A 20839-nucleotide genomic window follows, 5' to 3' on the forward strand; every position below is an offset into this window, starting at 1 on the left:
TTCAAGTTCATGAATTTGTATAGCGCACTACTCACCCAGAGGGTCTCAAGGCGCTTGGGGAGGGGGTGCATTATTTATCGAATAGCCAGGTTTTAAGTTCCTTTCTGAAGGAGATGTGGTTCTGTGTAAGGCGGAGGTGAGTGGGGAGAGAGTTCCAGGTCTTGGCCGCCAAGTAGGAGAAGGATCTTCCTCCCATGGTGGATCTGTGGATGCGCTGAACTATGGCGAGGGCTTGATTGGAGGATCTTAGTTGGCGGGTGGGTGAGTAGAAGGACAGTCGTGTGTTGAGGCATTCGGGTCCTAGTTTGTAAAGGGCCTTGTGTGCGTGGGTGAGGAGACGGAATGTTATTCTCTTGTTGACGGGGAGCCAGTGGAGGTTTTTCCGGTGACCGGTAATGTGAGCTTGGCGAGGGATGTCCAATATGAGTCTGGCTGATGCGTTTTGGATGCGTTGGAGTTTTTTCTGTAATTTGGCTGTGGTTCCGGCGTAGAGGGTGTTTCCACAGTCCAGTCGGCTAGTGACCAGTGCGTGGGTGACGGTCTTTCTTGTTTCGGTGGGGATCCAACGAAAGATTTTCTTGAGCATACGAAGTACGTTGAAGCAAGAGGATGAGACGGCGTTGACTTGTCTGGTCATCGAGAGGGAGGAATCTAGGATGAAGCCTAGGTTACGTGCGTGGTCTGTGGGTATGGGTGCCGTGCCCTGGGCCGATGGCCACCATGAGTCGTCCCAGGTAGAGGGGGATGATCCTAGGATGAGGACTTCCATTTTGTCTGAGTTAAGTTTAAGGCGGCTGTTTTTCATCCATTCGGCTACTTCTTTCATGCCTTTGTGAAGATTGGTTTTGGCGGTGTTAGGGTCTTTGGTGAGGGAAAGGATCAGTTGGGTGTCGTCAGCGTATGAGATGATGTTAAGGTTGTGTTGTCGCGCGATGGATGCGAGGGGACTCATGTAAACGTTGAAGAAGGTGGGACTGAGTGATGATCCTTGTGGTACTCCACAGATGACTTCGGTGGCCTCTGATTTGAATGGAGGGAGTCGGACTCTCTGGATTCTCCCGGCGAGGAACGAGATGATCCAGTCCAAGGCTTTTCCTTGTATGCTGATGTTGCTGAGGCGTTGTATGAGGGTGCTATGGCAGACAGTGTCGAAGGTGGCGGAGAGGTCGAGTAGGATAAGGGCAACTGTTTCTCCGTTGTCCAGGAGCGTTCAGATGTCGTCTGTCGCTGCAATGAGGGTGGTTTCGGTGCTGTGTTTGGCTCGGAAGCTGGACTGTGAGGTGTCGAGGGAGTTGTTGGATTCAAGGAAGGCGGCGAGCTGGCTATTGACGGCTTTCTCGATGACTTTGGCAGGGAATGGGAGGAGGGAGATGGGGCGGTAGTTCTTAAGTTCAGAGGGGTCTGCTGTGGGTTTCTTCAGGAGGGCGCTGAGTTCGGCGTGTTTCCAGCTTTCTGGGAAGGTAGCGGAGTTGAAGGAGCAGTTGATGACATCACGGAGATGGGGTGCGATGATGGAGTCTGCTTTGTTGAAGATATGGTGGGGACAGGGGTCGGTTGGCGAACCTGAATGGATGGAGTTCATTAGGCGGATGGTGTCTTCAGTGGTGATTGGGTTCCAGGCGCTAAGGTTGTTGGAGGGCGGTTTAGGTTCGGAGGTGGGTGGAGTGGACTGTTCGTTGGAAATGTTCTCAAAGCTGTTATGTATGTCGGCTATTTTGTTGTAGAAGAAAGAGGATAACGAATCGCAGAGGTCTTGGGAGGGAGTAATGTCGTTTGAGGCTGCGGTGGGGTTGGTAAATTCTTTGACCATGTTGAATAGTTCCTTGCTGTTATGGGCGTTGTTGACGAGTCGATCCTTGAATGCTGATTTCTTGGTGGATCGGATCAATTGGTGGTGTTTGCGGGTAGCTGTCTTGAAGGTGGTCAGGTTGTCAGTGGTTGGGTTTTTTCTCCATGTTTTCTCGAGAGTACGGCATAGTTTCTTGGATTTCTTAAGGTCATCGTTGAACCATGGTGCCTTTTTGCTACCCTGTTTGGTTTGGTGGTTTTTCGGGGGTTCTAATTCGTCAACGATGTGGGTGATCCATTGTTTGAGTTTGGTGGCAGCTTGGTTTGGGTCCGATGAGAGGACGGGAGGGTTTTGTTTGAGCGATGTGAGGAGTTGGTCGGTGGTGATTTTGTTCCAGTTTCTTCGCGGAATAAGTTGTGGAGGGTTGTGGGTCGAGGTAGTTTTGTAGCTGAAGTGAACACAGCTGTGGTCCGTCCAATGGAGAGCTGTGGTGTGATCGAAGGAGATGTGCTTGCTGGAGGTGAAGATTGGGTCGAGCGTATGTCCGGCTACATGGGTGGGGGTGTCAACAAGTTGTTTGAGTCCGAGGTTGGCCAGGTTGTCCAGACGGGTGGTGGTGTTGCTGTCGTTTTTCTTTTCCAGGTGGAAGTTGAGGTCTCCCAGTAGAATGTAGTTCTCGGAGGTGATGGCGTGTGGGCTGATGAAGTCAGTGATGTCTTCGCTGAATTGTTTACGGGTTCCTGGTGGTCTGTAGATGAGGGTACCTCTAAGTGTGGTCCTGGGGTCGGTGTGGATCTGGAAGTGGAGGTGTTCGGCGGTTGCAAGGTTATCGTCGAAGCTGGTCGTGATTCTGATGGTGCTCTTATGGACGATGGCGATGACTCCTCCAGTTTGGTTGGTGCGGTCTTTTTGGATGATTTTGTAGGCGTCCGAGATGGCTATGGCGATGTCGGGTGCTGATGATGCGTTCATCCAGGTTTCTGTAAGGAAGGCGATGTCCGGTGAAGCAGTGTCGAGTAGGTCCCAGAGTTCATTGGCGTGTCTGTGGACCGAGCGGGTGTTCAGCAGGATGCACTTCAGGTGGTTAGAGTCGGAACTGTGTTTGGAGTTAGTGGATTTGGTGTGGTTCTTGATGCAGGTGAACTTGCAGGAGTCAGCTGGGAGGCGGGGAGCGGGGAGCGGGCGGAGAGCCTGGCTGGGGGTCACAACAACAACAACAAAATGGCTGCAAGCCAAAAGGCGGCCGGGACGAGCTAGGGGTACAGGTACAGGTAATGGAGGTCACAACAACACGGTACAATCATGTTCAGTCTCACCTTAGGCAGGCATTCCATAAAGATGTGAGAGCGCACCTCAGTTCGGAATGTCCTCAGCCCGACTTGGCTGATAAGGTGGCGGAAACGCCGGCGGTTGATTCCTCAATGCTCATCTATCTTAACAAATATTCAAAGGGTCCTAAAAAAGATATAGATTAAGCATGGAGGTCTTGTCAAGACAAACTCTTAGATTTGACAGGTACCTTCACTAAGATTTTGGAGTTGGGTTTTCGTGTCAAGGAGTCCACAAGGGCGATTGACCCGGAGGAACTAATTGGTTGGGCGCAAAGAGCGATCTGTCAGTTGGGAAACGCGAATTGCGCTATGTCTAGCGAAAGATATCGCTCCATTCTTCTGAAGCTTGATCCAAAATTGGCACAGCTCTCCTCTTCCTTATCGGGTCCTTTAGCTCAGGGTCTCCTCTTCGGCAACCTTCTCTTAAGGAGCTGCCTAAGTTTGTGGCCACTGTTCAGTGGTTTGGACAAAGCGCAGGGATCCCTTAAAAGAGCTTTCCACCTGTTTTTTGTCAGGGCCATATGATATCGTGGGAGGTCGTTTGGCCGTGGTTTCAATCAAGGCGCCCTGCATGGTCAGTATCAGCACCATCGAGGACTGTTATCAGGAGTCCAATTACAATAATTCCTCCTCCTTCTAGCCGACTCGTCGAGCCAAGAACAGATTCAGAAAAGAAAGATATGGCGGCAACCAGGGCGGACAACAAGATACCGTAACTTCAGGTGAGACTGATTCTGGCTACAGAAGTAATGTTGGGGGGCAGGTTACAGTTTTGTCTACACAATTGGCACAAGATCTCGCAGGATGCATGGATCTTAGAGACAGTGCAGGGGTACAAGATAGAGTTTTACAATTCCCCCAATCAGGTTTGTCCTCCACATCGAATGTTTTTTTCACGACAAGATCAGGTCTTCATCTCCGAAGAGATAGATTCTCTCATAAAAAAAGGGGCCATAGTGGTCTTGGATCGTCATCCCGAGGCTTCCTGAGCAGCATATTCCTAGTGGAGAAGAAGGGGTTTGGATCCAGGCTAGCTTTAAATCTAAAGGATTTCAATGGATGGGTAGTATATCAGCATTTCAAGATGGAGGATATTCATCTTCTACGCAACCTCCTTCAAGAGGGGGACTGGATGGTCCATCTGGACCTGAAAGATGCTTATCTGTCTGTTCCCATTTATAAACCTCATCAATGTTTTCTCCAGTTTCAGTGACAGGACGTTTGGTACAAATACAGAGTACTTCCCTTCAGCCTCTCATCAGCACCTTGGTGCTTCACGAAACTTTTGAGGCCAGTAGTGGAATCATTGAGAGCATGGGGTTCGTCTGATTATATACTTGGACAACATTCTCATCATGGCTCGTTGTCCTCAACTTGTGATGACCCATCTAGAATGGAAGATCAATCATTTGCAGTGTCTCAGTTTTCTTGTAAATCCAAAGAAATGGGTCTTAGTTTCAACACAATCGATCAAATTTCGGGGTTTTCTGATCGTCTTCCAGAGTTGTCAACTCCCCTTGCCCAGCCAGAAAATCTGGTCTATCAAGAGAGAGTTGAGGTTGATTTTGCGCAAGCAGAGTGTGTCATTGAGATCTGTAGCCCAGATCATAAGGCTGTTAGCTTCCTCTATTCAAGCGATCTTCCCGGGCCCCCTTCACTACTGGGCACATAAACGGCTCAAGATTCGACATCTCCACAAAGGCCTTAGTTACTCAGATCAGATTCCTCTTTCAGAGGAGGCGAGGTTGGAGATGTTGTGATGGCTGGACCACATGGAGGCCTGGAATGGTCGAGCCCTCTTCAGATCTACCTCAGAAGTATTGATAGAATCCGATGCCAGTCGGTGGGATTGAGGAGCCCGTTACAGCCAGGTGTCCACGAGCGGCCGTTGGTCACACGAGAAAATGGCGTTGCATATCAATTGCCATTGAACTTCCGGCGGGTTCCTTTGTGATTTGCTGTCTTTCCCCCGGCAAGACGAACTGTTGTATTCTGCTTCCCATAGACAATGTGTCAGCAGTACGTTATGTAAACAAGCTGGGGGGACAAAGTCCCGGATTCTAGCGGAGATTGCCAAGGATTTTAGGGCATTTTTGTCTTCAGAACAAGATATTGGTGATAGCGGAGTACATAGCGGAGTACCTTCCGGGCTGCAACAATGAGATTGCAGACTGGCACTCCCGACACCTACGGGATTTCAGCGAATGGAGACTCCATCCTAAGATTTTTCAGTCGCTGAACTGACTTTGTGGCCCCTGCCAGATAGAACTGTTTGCATCATGCCTCAACAGGCATATTGCAGAATTTTACAGCTGGTGTCCGGATTGGGAAGCTCTGGCTATGGATGCGTTTCTACTGGACTGGCCGTCGTCTCTATGTTATCCCTTCCCGCCGTTTGTGATAATTCCCAGAGTTCTGGCACGAACCAGACGTTATCAATCAGAGTTGATTCTGATCACTCCATTATGAAGAGTGCAAGCTAGGTTCTCAGTACTTCTGGAGATGCTTTTTGCAGTGCCGATCCTCCTTCTACAGCGGTGGAACTTGTTGCTGGATCCTCTTTTGCGAGAGCTGACAGATTTATCAGCGAAGAATGGTCATCCAACACCCACAAGCAATATTCTTCAGCTTGGAAACAATGATGTAGTTGGTGCTCTCAACGGGATGTGGATCCCACTACAGCACATGTCTCCTTTGTTGTAAACTTTCTAGCTTCCATCACGGCTTCTGGACTAGCCTAGAGAACGGTGAATAATTTCAGGTCGGCCATCTCAGCAGGTCATGTGTCAGTAGATGGCAAACCGGCAGGAGAGCATCCTTTGATATTTAAGCTGCTCAGGGGTATCCGGATGGTCAAACCCCCTTGTCCCAAATATTCGTCTTCAGCACTAAGTGTAATACCTCTTCAGTAACTCACCCGGCTTTCCCTAATAATCCTAAACTGTGTGTAGTACAGTGTATAAAAGAATATGAGGTGAGTACTGCTGAATTTTAGCAGGACACGAGAGGTCAATTGTTAATTGCTCTACAAAAACCCTTCCTCCCAGTGACTCCAGCTACCTTGTCTAGATGGGTGCGTCGGCTCATTGGCAAAGCGGGTATCGACATCTCAAAATTTGGAGCACATTCAGCTTGTGGAGTTATGGCATCTAAGGCTTTCTCTGTGGGGGTCAGCTTAGCAGATATTATGAATGCAGCTGATTGGTCATCTGATACAACGTTTAAATCCTTTTTCTATAAGCCTATTGTGGATGTGGCATCAGTAGTGGTGGCTAAGCTTTAAACAAGCATAATCGGAGCCTCCGGTCTTGACATGGAATTCAAAATTTCGAGCATACGTGTCCGTGACACGAATTTTCAATTCTATTAAGGACATGGAGGCGAGGATTATCCTACCCAAAGACATGTGTTACAATCAAATCCAGGAATCAAATAAATTAAGTTGGTGTTTATTATCCAGCACAGCATTCATAGCCCCACTGCTTCAAGATCCAGTTGCAACTGGCTTCCTTTCCCCCAACCACCTTCCAGAATCCAGAATGTTATTAAAATATCAACATGGCGCATGGACAGCAGCTCAGGAGCATCATGATGTCACTTACCCAGATGTTAATGAACATAGAAAAAGTATGACACAGAATGTAACATATCCCCCTTTTCATAAACAAGCATAATGTTCAAACATAATCACTAAACCTAGATGGTATATTTCTTACACAAACATTTTGCTTGATCCTTGAAGCTACCATGCCATCAACACTTTGTCCTAAAACATCAGTGTTGGATTTGCATCTAGAACTGGAATCAGAAACAAAATTAATACCCTTAGCAATTCTTCTTACATTCCACAATTTCCCATCTTGAGTAATTACAGAATTAGTAAACACTTTTTCTGATCTGTATAGGTTTTCCAAATTTTCATGACCATTTCAACATTAGACCTGGTCTCATAATTCTTACCCAATCTCCCACAACAAAATTACGAGTTCTGACCTTCCATTTCCTATTGTACCAATTCATGGTCTTGTTTTGCTTCACTTCCACCCTCTTAGCTGTATCATGTACACATTCTTTAATATCCTGTTTACCTTGACACTTGTTCTTAAACCACCATGGACATATTTTTGAAGCGGGATCTCTTCCTTTGAGTAGTTTAAATGGACTAAGCTCTGTTGTTGTATAAGGTGTAATCCGATAAACCCACAATCTCTCTCTTAACTCATTCATCCATTCACCGCGCGTTTTCACCACATCTGTTATATATGACTTCAACACCCTATTAAATCGTTCCACCTGGCCATTCTCATGTGATTCATATAACGATGTACACTTGAGTGTAATGCCATGTTCCTTTAAATAATTCTCCATCTCTATTGATTTCAATTGCACTCCATTGTCTGTAATCAACACAGAAGGACAACCTTCTAGAGCAAAGATTTCTTTAAAAAAAACCAATCACTGCATTTGTAGTAGAATTGGGTACAAATTTTACTTCTGGCCATTTTGAGTGGAAATCAATCAACACTAAGGCATATTGTGAATTTTATGGTAAGTTCTTAATTGGGCATGAAATATCAAAGGCTAACTTTTGCCACGCATGTCTGGCCACTTAGCAACCTTTAAAGGTGGAACATAAGTTCTTAGCATTCTCTCACTCGACACACACTCTTCACTTTCTCTCACTACTCTATCTATAAATGCATCCATTCCAGGCCACCAAAAGAAAGCCCTAATCAACCTCTTCATGAAAGATATACCCGGATGTGTCTTATGAGCCAACTTAAGTATGACCTCTTGTACACCTTGTGGTGGAACACATTTGCCTGACTTAAACAAAAAAACATTTTCGCACTCCAATTCTTCCGCTACTTTCGCAAATGGTAAAAGCTCCTCTTTAATTAACCCTTTTTTAGGCCATCCTTCCATTATGTATTTTTTAAGGGAACTCCACCTTTCATCCATCCTTACACAACTGTCCCCTTCTCTTCAGTAATCTCTTGAAACTGGTCTCCCATCACATCAGCTATAGTCACAATGAATTCTCCTTCCTTAACCACATCCACTTCGCCCTGCTCACAGGGCAAACGTGATAGAAAATCGGCAGTAACTCTTGCAATCTTGATGATGACCTCGCAATCCTGGCAGTAGAATGCCAACCACCACCTGTGGACAATATATTAACAAGCGGTTTATGGTCTGTTCTGAGGACAAACCTACAACCCCACACATATAACCTAAAATGTTCCACCGCCCACACACATGCGAGTAATTCTCTTTCAATAGCTGCATATTTCCGTTCACACTCGTTCAACGTGCGTGAGGCAAAAGCCACGTTCCACTCCTCTTTTCCATCTCTCTGTGAAGTAGTGTGGCTCACTGGTTAGAGGCGGCAGACCCGAGAGCAGAGGACGGCCCGGGACCAGGGTTCGATTCCCGGCGCGGCAGGTTTCTGGACCAGGGTCAGCGGACTCGATAATTCTCTCGCCTCGGTGCCCACTCTGATCAGCGATCACACTCGGCAACTCTGGGCATTAGCTTGCCTCATCTTCACTAACGGCCCCACCAGACCGCCGGGGATGCCTGGTCTCACCCTGGAGATACCCATTAAGGGACCATCTTTCAGGGAAGCCAGGAAGGGTTTCGCAGCGGTCGAAGCGCCTTGGGACCCTACGGGTAAGTAGTGCGCTATATAAATGCCAATACATTTACATTTACATACATTTACATTCTGTGCCAGAATGCCCCCTATACCATATAAACTGGCATCCACCGTTATTATACACTCTTTTTTCATTCTAAAGGGTCTCAATGTAGGAGCATTAATTATATCCTTCTTTATACATTCAAAAGCCTCCTGTTGTTCATTTGACCACACATACTTTACATTTTGTCTCAATAAAACCCGCAATGGTTCCATTTTAGTCGCGAAACTTTCCACAAACTTACTGTAATATTCACACATACCCGTGAATGATAACAACTGATCCTTATTAGTAGGTGATGGGGCTTTAACAATTGCATCTACGTTCGTTTTTTTTGGAACAATGCCATTTCCAGACAATGTGTGACCCAAATACTCGACTGTACGTTTAAAAAGTTTACATTTGTGTGCTTTTAATGTGAGGCCATGGCTCTCTAACCTTTTGCAAACTTCTTTCAAATGAAATACATGCTCTGTTTCATTCCTTGAAAAAAATGAAGATGTCATCCTGGAAGCATTTGACATATTCATCCAAATCCCTAAATATCTGAAGCATCACTCTTTGGAACACTGACGCCGCCGACGCCAGGCGAAATGGCATTCTTGTATACTGGTATAGGCCAAAAGGTGTAATACACGCTGTAAGTTTTTTTGACTCTTCCTTAAGTTCTATTTGGTGATATGCTGATCGCAAATCTAACGTAGAAAATATCTGGGTTCCCTCAAACATTGACACAACCTTGTTAATGTTTGGCAATGGGTGACAGTCTATGACAATATTAGAGTTGAGAGCTCTAAGGTCTACACATACTCTCAATTTTTGGTCCGGCTTGCGGATCAAAACAATGGGAGAAACCCATTCAGCCGATTCAATGGTTTCAATGATTCCCTCATCTGATAACTCTTTTAACATATCTTTCAATTCTTTTCTTACACTTATTGGAACACCCCTAATTTTTTGTTTGATTGGTGTGGCATTTTCCTTCAGAACAATTTTATGAGAGAAATTCTTTAACTTCCCTAACTTGTCACAAAACACATTCTTGTAACTGTTCACCAAATCCTTCTCTCTATCATTACAGTTGTCATTGTTGCCAATGGTGGCAATCTGATTATATAGTGTATCATTGTGAAGGTGGGTGTGTCGCGGGCCGGAAAATCAGGCAAGGAGGCCGGATGTAGTGGGCTGTGCTGGGGTTTATTTAAGCACAAGAGGCAAATGATAGACAAATACAAGAATCTCCAAGATGGGTCTGGTCTTTCCTCGGGTCGGGATTGGCTCCGCTCTTGGTGTTCTTCGGGTTGGTTCTGTCGCTGTCGCTGGGGAGACACCTCGGAGGGCAACAAGAGAAACAAAGGGACCGTTAGTCCGAACGAGGACTCAACTCGTATGCTTTCACTGACACCGGGCAGTGAGGGAAGTAGAGAGGAGGGAGTCGTGAGGGAGGGAGGTACCGGGAAGGGGAGGAAGGAAGTTTCAAAGAACAAGGAATCAGTAAGGGTGTCAGAGTGTGCGTGAGGGGAGGAAGGGCTCAATATCGTGAGGGTGCTTTACAAACTACACAGTGCCTTAACTACGTGCGACGTGACTAAGAGAGAGAGAACTATACAGACTATATACACTGAGCACCTAGTGTGCTCCAGGGGTGATTTTACGAGTACTCACGCGGTCCGCCGTAGCTCTCCAGTGAGCTACGGCCGCTCTTCAGCCACCTCCTTAGGGACTCCGCCAATCTTCCGACCACACGTCTTCTTCGGGTTTCTCCTCTTCTCCGTCTCCTGCGCCAGTCCAAGTGTCCTGCCACGATGCTCCGACGGCGTCCTGGGTTTCGTGTCCGTTTTTCACTTGTCCTGTCGCTGCCTCAGGGGTGGGACTTCCGGGGTCGGGACGAAGTGCTTCCTGTCGATGGTGACTGTGGATTGGTTCCTGCAATACAGAGAGGGGCGGGGGTCTCCTGGTCACGGTGACTGTTCCGGGACTGTTTGGGTGTAGAGGAGTTTGTCCGAAGGGTCTTGCTGTGGTTACGCCCGATAGGGGTAAGTTACTAGGAGGGTCCAGTCCGGGCGGGGGAGAAAGCGGGCCGCCTCACATCCCCTTCCCCTAGCTGTCCTTCCTGTACGGGTTGGGGTGGAGGGATATCTGGATAGAAAATCAGCGTTGCCCTGGTCTATGCCCTTCCGGTGTCGGGTTGTGAAATGATAGGGTTGGAGGGACAGGAACCAGCGAAGGACCCTGTCGTTGTGTCCTTTATTACGAGCCATCCACTCCAAAGGTGCGTGGTCTTTATAGATGGTGAAGTCCCAGCCCTCCAGGTAGTACCGTAGGCTCTCAATGGCCCATTTAATTGTGAGTGCCTCTTTTTCAACCACAGCGTAGTTCTTTTCTCTGGGGAACAGTTTTCTACTGAGATATAGGATGGGTCTTTCGTTCCCTAGCATGTCTTTTTGGGACAGGACCGCCCCCAAACCCTGGTCAGAGGCATCTGTCTGCAGAATAAAGGGCCGGGAATAGTCAGGGCTTACTAGAACGGGCTGGAGGTCAGGGCGCCTTTCAGGTCGGAGAAAGCCTGCCATAAGAGGGGTGTGGGTTCCTTCAGGGCAGCTTCAGTGTGGGTGATTTTCTTTAGTAGATCCGTAAGGGGAGCAGCCCTCTGGGAAAAGTTGGGGACGAATCTCCGATAATAGCCCAGGAGGCCAAGGAAAGCTCGGAGGTCCTTTTTCGTCTGTGGAAAGGAAAGAGTCTGGATAGCTTCGGTTTTGGTTTTCTGGGGTTTAATCAAACCTTCCCCCAAAAGGAAACCCAAATATTGGACGGTTTGGGAGGCAAGGGTGGTTTTGGCGGGGTTGATGGAGAAACCAAAAGAGCCTAGGGAGGAAACAACATTGTATAGATGCACTAGATGTTGCTGCCAGCTGTCGCTGTAGATGACAATGTCATCTAAATAGGCCCCTGCATACCAAGAGTGTTGACATAGGACATGGTTCATGGCGCGCTGGAAAGTAGCGGGGACGCCATGCAGCCCGAAAGGCATGACTCTGAACTGAAACAACCCCTCAGGGGTAGAGAAGGCGGTTTTCTTTTTATCTTCTTCCCTGAGGGGTATTTGCCAGTAGCCCTTACAGAGGTCGAGGGTGGAAATATACTTGGCCTTGCCTATTCTTTCGACCATTTCGTCTACTCTAGGTAAGGGGTATGTGTCGAATTTGGATACCTTATTGACCTCTCGAAAGTCAATGCAGAACCGGACAGACCAGTCCGGTTTCGGCACAAGGACAATAGAAGAATTCCAATCGCTTACCGACGGTTCTATAATCCCCATCTTCAGCATGTCCTCAATCTCTCTTTGTATGACTGCTCTGCGGGCCTCGGGGACCCAATAGGGTCGCAAACGTACTGTTTTCCCCGGTTCTGTTTCTATGGTATGCTCAGTGACTCTAGTCCGTCCCGGATAGGAGGAGAAGACTTCCTTTACTGGGGACAGGGCTTCTCGGAGTTCCTGAGTTGTAGCGGGGTCAATGCGGGATCCAGACAAGGGTCAAAAGGGAAGGAGGACTGGAGCCGGGCTCCGGTCAGGACAGGACGGGGTCCTTCCCATTTTTTCAGAAGGTTCACGTGGTAGATTTGGGACGTGCCCCTCACGGGGTCTAGGTCAACCTCATAGGTAACCGGGGTCACATGTCAACGAATGGCATAGGGCCCTTGCCACTGTCCCAGGAGTTTCTGGTCGGATGAGGGCATCATCAGGAGGACAAGATCCCTGACAGCAAAGACACGGGCTCTCGTGCCCTTGTCATACTGTTGTTTTTGGGTGTCCTGCACATTTTCCAAGTTCTGTCTGACTATCTCACGTATCTCGGCTAGATGGGTTTTCAGGTTGTCCACGTACTCTGGTAGGGAACGTGTGCGATCTGGTTCTGCTTCCCAGGCTTCCTGGGCCATGTCCAGCAGCGTACGAGGAGGTCGACCATACAAAAGCTCATAGGGGGAGTAGCCTGTGCTGCTTTGTACTTTACACCTTATTGTAAGAAAAGAGAGGAACCCCTTGAGTTAGTCAAGGGAAGTGGGGTGTTGGACCCAGAAATTAGACTAGTTCCCTTGAGACATATACAGGATAAGCTAAGACTTAGTTTTAAAGCAACCAACGATAAAATCATGAACTAATACAATTCTAAACATAAGGTACACATCAATTTTTTAAAATAACAGAAATAAAAACAGTTTACATTTATACATCATACAATTACGAAGAAACAATTAAAATTTCAACTAATAATACAATCTATTGTGACCTGCACAATGCAACAGACAGACAAAAATTTGTTGTAAAACATAAAAAATTGTAAAATACAAGTGGTACATTCAAAACTCCAATTTCATCACTCCCTAGTTTTATGGCCACAAATTTGTATATCAACAGGGGAGGAGAGGACTTGAATTGTACAGGAGTTTGGCGTCAAATTTTTGTCTGTCTGCCTCACAATCATCACATAAAGTGACTGGCTCTTTGGCTCTTGGATTCAATATAATTCCTAGTTTATACTGATCCCGCCATCCTAGGACATTAACTCCTTTTTTTGCGATGTACAGCTTAATATCAGTACTCCTATGCTTAAAGCAGATTTTTACTCCAAAATAACCCTCAACATCAATCTGATTGCCTTCAAAACTTTCAGCCAAAATAGAAAAAGTATGACACAGAATGTAACAAGATGTATTGCATATTGTAATTTTCATTGTTTGGTTTTTGCGTATCTTCTTACCGCATATATGTTCCTGTGTTTCCCTATACTTTCTGATGTATTGATTTAATACTGCAGGGTGAATGATGTTACGACCCTACTCTTTTAATTTCAGGAGCGGATCTCAATTAGAGCACGAGAGTCCTCGTTCTTGGAAGGTCGCGTTTTTCACGGAGGTTAATGTGACATGTAAATTCAGGAACCTGTAAGGATGGGGCCCTAGGCCCGCATGATGGAATGAAGGACGACAGAGGACACCAGCTTATGGATGGTAACTCTGGCCTCGAGCACGTGCGCTCGGCCTCTTTTATTAACAGAGTCACCTGACCCAGCGCTGGGATGCCTTCTGGTAACCACGCGCTTTACAAAAACGCCTTACATTACATTACATTACGTCGGTGGTGGGTGGGTGTTCAGTGTAGGGTTACACTTAGAAACAACTAGACTGTGTCCTGGCAGGACACTACATCCCTCCCAAAATGTAATGAAAGGAAAAGCGAATGTCCAACCTGCAAGAAAACCAGAATACCAGAAATTTACAGCCCCCAACGGATTCTCTTCAGGCGGCCGGCTGGGAGATGTAAAAAGTTCTGGACTGCAAAGTCAATCAGATGAGCTTCACCTCAGCGGTGTACTTCAGATCATCCTTGTCTTGCTGTGTTGACGCTTATATACAGTGTTAATCACTTGGAGCATCGGGAGCAGAATGGGTGTGACCCTTGAGGGGTCTCGCAGGTGTTCCTAGTCCAGTGGATGACAACACTTATTGGTTGTTGGAGACGACTGCGGCAAAAGAGGTCTTTCTTTGGATTTGCTGATCTTGATGCCTTCACACCTCCGTCCGGCCAAGTAACTTCCGACTTGCCTTTCTTGCCGGACTCCTCTCTCACTGGAGCCTCAAAGACTGGCCTCTCCTGTTTGGACTCTTCTCTCACTAGAGACGCTGGGAGGACCCTCTTGCCGGACACGATGGGACCGGGTGGACCGTGCGGGGCTTCGCATGAGCTGCGCAAAAGCCTCACTGAGGAACTGCCAACGGACTCACCGCCAAGTCTCTCATGATGTCCTCGGGGTGTTGATGTCATCCGCCAGGATGATCTTGCCCTTAGGACATAGGTTCAGTGTCTTCACCAGACCGTTTCTCGGTGCCAGGTGTTCACCTGGGGCCTTCGTGCTTCCTGTTGCCTGTCGTGGAGCTGCCTCTGCTGCACCTCTCCCATCCGGATTCCTCTCTCACAGGACATGCGGCCGAGGCCCTCGTCCCCTGGACTGACACGTGACCGTGTGGGCTGTGCGGGTCGCTGCGGAACGGGCCACAGTCGAGTCTTGTGTGGATTGTCTAGTGCTCGGGTATGCTCTGCTTCAGCAAGCTTCAGGTTCACGGGGCACCCATACGGTTCTTCAGTGGTTGGTCTCCTCGAATGCAGGTTGTAGGGATTACCAGGATCCACACGGATGTTGTGATGTTCCTTGGACAGCACCGATGTTCCTGTGTGCTGAATTGTAAATTGTGTGCGTCTTGTAAAGCGCACTGCTACCCGCACCGCAGGCCTCGTAGCGCTATAGACCGCTGGGGAACCCGTCCTGGCTTTCCCTGTGAGATAGTCCCTCCTGGGAGTCTCCAAGGTGAAACCAGGCATCCCCGGCGTTTGTGAGGGGCCGTTGTGGAGATGAGGCAAGCTTAATGCCCGGAGTTGCCGAGTGTGATCCCTGATTAGAGTAGGCACCGAGGCGAGAATTATCAAGTCAGCTGATACTGGTCCAAGAGCCTGCTGCGTCGGGAATCGAACCCTGGTCCCAGGCCGTACTCTGCTCTCGGGTGTGCCGCCTCTAACCAGTGAGCCACACCACTCCACTGACTGTGGTTGTCTCTCTTCCACTGTGGAGTGATGTTGTGTTACTCCATTCTTCCTCTTCGTTCTCTTTCCCTACGCGGTCAGGTCTTCTTTCTTGCTTGCTCATGCTAACCAGGCTTCTCCATGTAGCGGGCCCTCTACATGTCGTCCCCTTGGTCTTGTCCATGTGGTAGGACACTGTCTTCCCCTGGCTTGTTGACTAGACCTGTCGTTGTATCTTCCTGTTACTTGATCACTTCTGTTGCCTTCAATCAGGATACCCTTCCTTGGTCAATTCCATCGTGACTCCTGTCTCGTCTGGTTCCTTTGGCTCTACTGTTCCTCCTTCCTTTTCTTTATGGCGTTGTGCCCTTCCTTTCCATGTTCCTTCTTGCGACATGGTCTGGTCCTCTTGCTGTCGTTGGCCTTCCCGACCAGTCTTCCCCAGGCAGCGTGCACTCCACCTGTTTCTCTCTGGTCTGGGCATAGCTCTCCGGCATGGTGTCCTTCTCTTCTTTGAATGAACCGTTTGTTGCGATCTTCTCTGTTGCTTCTTTTCTTTCCTTGGCGACCATGTCTGGGTGGTCGGCTTTTATCTTCGGCATGAGTCGTCATGCTGTGCTATCTTCTTCGTGGTCGCTATTCACCGTCACGGTGTTTTGGCATTGGCGCGCTTTGTCTGCGCGGAGGAGGGTTGCGTCACAGCTCCTGGTGCATCTCTGGTGCATGCCGCCATGCGTGCTGACGATGGCGCTCTGGTTGCTGCGAGACGTCGCTGTCTATCTTGGGGACCTTCGTGCGCTGTCCCGTGGCGTTGGCGTGTCGCTGTGCAGCATCACTCTGGAGCTCTTGATTCCTGGCGCTCCTGGCACGTTCCGGCGCAGTGCTGCGCGGTCCTGTCGTGCGGGTGTGGAGTTCTTGCACTCCTGTCGCGTTCTTGCGCTTTGTGACGCAGCTTTGCACTTCTGGCGCGTTCCTGCGCTGTCTTGTGATGTGCTCCTTGCGCTGTCTGGAGCCTGCCTACGTTTCTGGTGTCGCAGTGCTGACCTTTGTTTCTCGCTTTGTTCTTTGAGTGCTTTGGGCACTCCTTGTGCTCTCTTGCGCTTGATCACTGTCTCTGTTTTGCTAGAGGGCGATGAGTTGCAGTTTGCCCTTAGCTTTGACCCTTGCTGTTGCTGCACTCACTTGCTGCTACAGTCTTGTGCTGCTGCGTGGCGTCGCCGTGCCAATCCTATGCTGCCTGTCCCCTTGACCTTCCTTCAGGGTTGGCTTGCAGACAACACTGTTCCTTTCTTCTGTGTCTTACTGTGGTTCGTGTTGTCCATTATTCCTTCACTTTAGCAGTCTGGATCTGCCTTGCTTTGTGCCCCAGTGTCCTTCACATTAATGCAGCCTTCCTACTGCTTCTTCAACCGGTGTGCGCGATATCGCTTGCTGGCCACTAGGTGGCAGTGTTGCACTGCTTGGTTTTCAGTTCCTTCTGGAACCTCGCGGGGTTCCGTAGTGATCCAGGCCTCGTGAGTGCCTCTGGGACCTTTCCTGCTCCGTGGATGGGGCTGCCTTCCCGGTTGCTGCTGCTTGTAACACCCACAGGCCCCTCATCGGGGCCCACGCGAGAATGCAGACACCACCGGAGGACTCTTCTCTACTGCCGGTGAGTGTCACGTTCCTCTCATGTTGCTACCGCATGGGGAACACTCTGTGTGTGCTTCTGGCGCTGCTGCACTTCGGGGCTGGATGGGAGCAACGGGGTGGTCTCCCGTTGTGGCGGCTTCACAGTCTTTCCTCCACCCTCCCTCCTGCGGCAGGCCTTTCATTGCACGGGCCGCGCGGGGGTGGGGATTTGACGCTTTCCTTGTGGCTGCGTGTTTCGTTTCCCTTCCCCTCCGCGGCAGCCTCGTTCCGTTCTCGCCGCGTGGGAGAGGGGGGATTATCGGAAGTCTCTCCCGGCAGTCGCGGGTGGGCTCGCATTGTTTGTATAGGCATAGGCGTCCAGCAGCTCTTCACACGCTGCTGGCCGCTGTCCGACACTCTGTGCAGCGCTGGGCTCTTGCTCGTTCACAGCCGCTCCGCGCCTCCTCTAATTCTTGCCAGGGCAGCGTAAGGGTGCTGGTGCTGCTTCGGCCATTCGCAGAGGGGCTCCGCTTCATTTATTGAAGCGCCCGGCAGCTCTTCACACGCTGCGGGCATTGCTCTCCTTTAAAGTTTCTTCTCCCCACCGCCGCAGCCTCACTCCACATACCATGCGCGGCGGGGACAGGAGGCGCTGCAGGCAGGCCGCGGGTGGGCTCCGCGAGTCTCGCTTTAGTACAGGGACAATGTCTGGCGCCGCTCGCACCGTCTGGGGGCACAGTTAAAGTTGATAGTGGGTGGGCTCCGCTTTATATGTGTTGCTGACGGCGCTAGCTGGCAACCGCCATTGGTACCGTAGTGTGCGTTGCGGGTGAGCTCCGCTTACAATCACAGTCCCGGGGGGGGGGGGGGGTCGCTTCAGGCTTGCACGGCCCCCCAGGCAGTTTATATCGCCCGGGCTCACCTCCGGCCTACGGGCCACCTCTCACTTCGTCGTGGTCGATGTGGGTGGGCTCCGGTCGATCCGCGTTGTCACCATCTCCCTTGCGGCCGGTACAGGTGGGCTCTGGCCGGTCCGCTTATTCTCTTGGGGGCAACGCCACGGCAGGGCGGCATTCCGCAGGCTGGAGAGGTGTGGGGTGGGCTCCCGGTCACCTCCTCCTTTTCCCCAGGCTCGGGGCTCGTCGCACGCCCCGTGGGCCTCTCGGAGGCCGGCTCTTTCTTTAGGGGGGTGTGCCTGATAGAGCGCGCAGGTCACCCGGGTCACTTAGTTTACCAAATTTCCACGCACTGGGCCCTGGCGTGCATATGAATGACAGTGTTTTTCATGAACCGGGTGAAATCCTTCGCACGCTACTATGAGTAGTTCGGGGGGTGACTCTTACACCACTTACTATTCATGTACCTGACTTACCACAGGCACATTACTCCTGATGGATCAGGAGCTAGCAGTGGACAGGTAACAAGATTCCTAAAAAGGGAGTAAAACCTTTATGTACTTATTACATTTATCCACACTTTATACTGTAAAATGACCACAGACACCTGATGGTTTTTTTTAAAGTTTATATAAGAAAGTTCAGAATGAATATGCCAAGATAATGAGGCAAATACAAATCAGCACATCAATAATTAGAATTAATGCCACAATGTAACTATGGATTAGGGCAAGAACCATTAGAGTAATTTGGGAACACTACGGGGTATGAGTATTGAGGAACAAACTCTTCAAACAAGTTTAAACTAGGGCAAGGGACGTGGGAAGGACCTAACGTGTGCACTTAAACTAGGCTTCTTATGCTATTCTTACTAAGTTCACTGCAACCATGCTAAAGGGAAAGGAAAAATAGAACACACTAATATAATATGACAGTTTAATAATATCCTACAGGTAGGGAGAGAAGTGGAACATTACTAATAAACAATTGCATATAAATCACTTTAAAGTGGTAGGACAATATCACAGGCAAGAGTGCTTTATTAAGAAAGGAAAGGTAAGAGTATAGTCAGACAGACACCCACAGAAGATATTTACCTAGAACGAGAATGATGACTAACCCTGGCCAAGGGTCAGTTGGGACAAGATCAGGGACAGGACCCTCAAAGATTCAGGAATACCAGAAGGTGAGCAGGTATAGCTCACGGTCAGTCAGGACAGGATACCCCTCAGGATTTGGGTCAGGACTGGGCTCACAAAAGTGCACGACCAACCCCTGCAGCTTCGGATGCAACGCCTGCGTTACCCCTTCTCTGCAAAGAATCCGCCAGTAACCCCGATTGGGTTTTCGAATTTCCCCAGCAAAGTGCTTCGCCAGCACTCAAGACTATTTCCACCCCTTGGAGCTTGTGGAAAGTATGGACAGAGAGCTCCGCAGCGCTCTGTATCAATCACCTATAGAGTTCGTAGGGTCAGTGACAGGTCTGCTACTCGGACAAGTCGGACAATTCTCTAAGCTATACTAAGCTAGTTATACTGTTTTGGGACCCCTAGACCAGTGGCGTCACTAGGGTCGGTGTCACCCAGTGCGGGTAACTCATGGTGTCACCCCCTCACGACTTACATCATGAATCCATGATGCCCCCCCCCCCCAGATACCCTTACACAGCTTTACACCGGGACTAAAATGCACATGGCACCCGCGTGTCATGTGCAGCTACACACATGTCCTGGACAGTACAGGACACACACACTACGCATGGCACCAGTCTACCCATGCCCAGTTAGAGACAGGTTTACTGGCAGCACAATACCCTACATGCCGGTTCAGGGCTATACTGTTTCCGGGCATAGCATGTTACGTCGGCACGGACTCAGAAAGATGCGCACAGTAACTTATGGAAACATGTCACCCAGGTGCAACTCACAGTCAGTGGGCAGTACGTTACACTTGCACACAATAGCGCAACTACAGACTAAAGCAGTTTACTGGGTATATCTCACGCTCCGACACAAGGAGCACAGGTTGTAATCACCAAAGGGCATACTTTCAAACACAGCGAAGGGAAGAATGGGGGTGCCACTTACCAGCTGTAGAGGAAGACAAGCGTGCACCTGGTGCTGCAAAACCCTGGTTCACTTCCCCAGGTCGGTTAGCCAGAGTTCAGCCTGCATTGACTTCTTTTTCCTTTGGTTTTCCTGAAATGATTCCTCTTGCCTGCATCGCATGAATCTCAGGGGCGGAATCTAGCCTCCCCTTTCTTGGTGTTGGGTCGGGTAAGATTTTTGAGGCCTTGGAGTGTTTAGTACGTCACTTTTCTCTTGTAGCACACTGTTTGCTACCTCTCTCATTTTGTTTGCTTAAGATACTTCCACAAGTGCCACCATTGCCTATGTAACGTTTGTTCTTGTGCTTGAGTGTCTGCCATATTGTGCAGTATTATACCTCTAATTGTACTTTGTTTTCTCTTGTAACCTGCACACATCACATTTTCCTCCTGTATTGCACCGTTTGCTACCTCATATATTTTGTTTGCTCACAATTGTCACTTTTGCCACATGTAACTTAACGTTTGCTTTTGTAATTTGTTCACTTGTTATTTTCTCCTCATGTATCATTACAGTTCCTATTGTGAAGCGCTCTGAAGCCTTTGGGTACTGTCTGCGCTATATAAAAATGCATAAATAAACTGTTGGGGCTCGAGGACCGGTAACTGCAGGAAGGGCTGGGGGAGGGGCCCTCTGAATGTCTCCCCCTGGAGCGTTAGGAGAGGCAGGAGAAAGCCATCCATCACTGTGGAGACAGGCATGGGCAGACTCCAGCACTAGTGGGCAGCAGCATCCAGACTCCTGCACTAGCCCCGAAGGTGCTGCTAGGGACTGTGTTACGTCCCTAAATATTCTCTATCGCTTCAACCAGGATTCAATCCTGTG

Source organism: Lissotriton vulgaris, chromosome 7 (assembly GCF_964263255.1).
Source record: "Lissotriton vulgaris chromosome 7, aLisVul1.2, whole genome shotgun sequence".
Classification (NCBI taxonomy): domain Eukaryota; kingdom Metazoa; phylum Chordata; class Amphibia; order Caudata; family Salamandridae; genus Lissotriton; species Lissotriton vulgaris.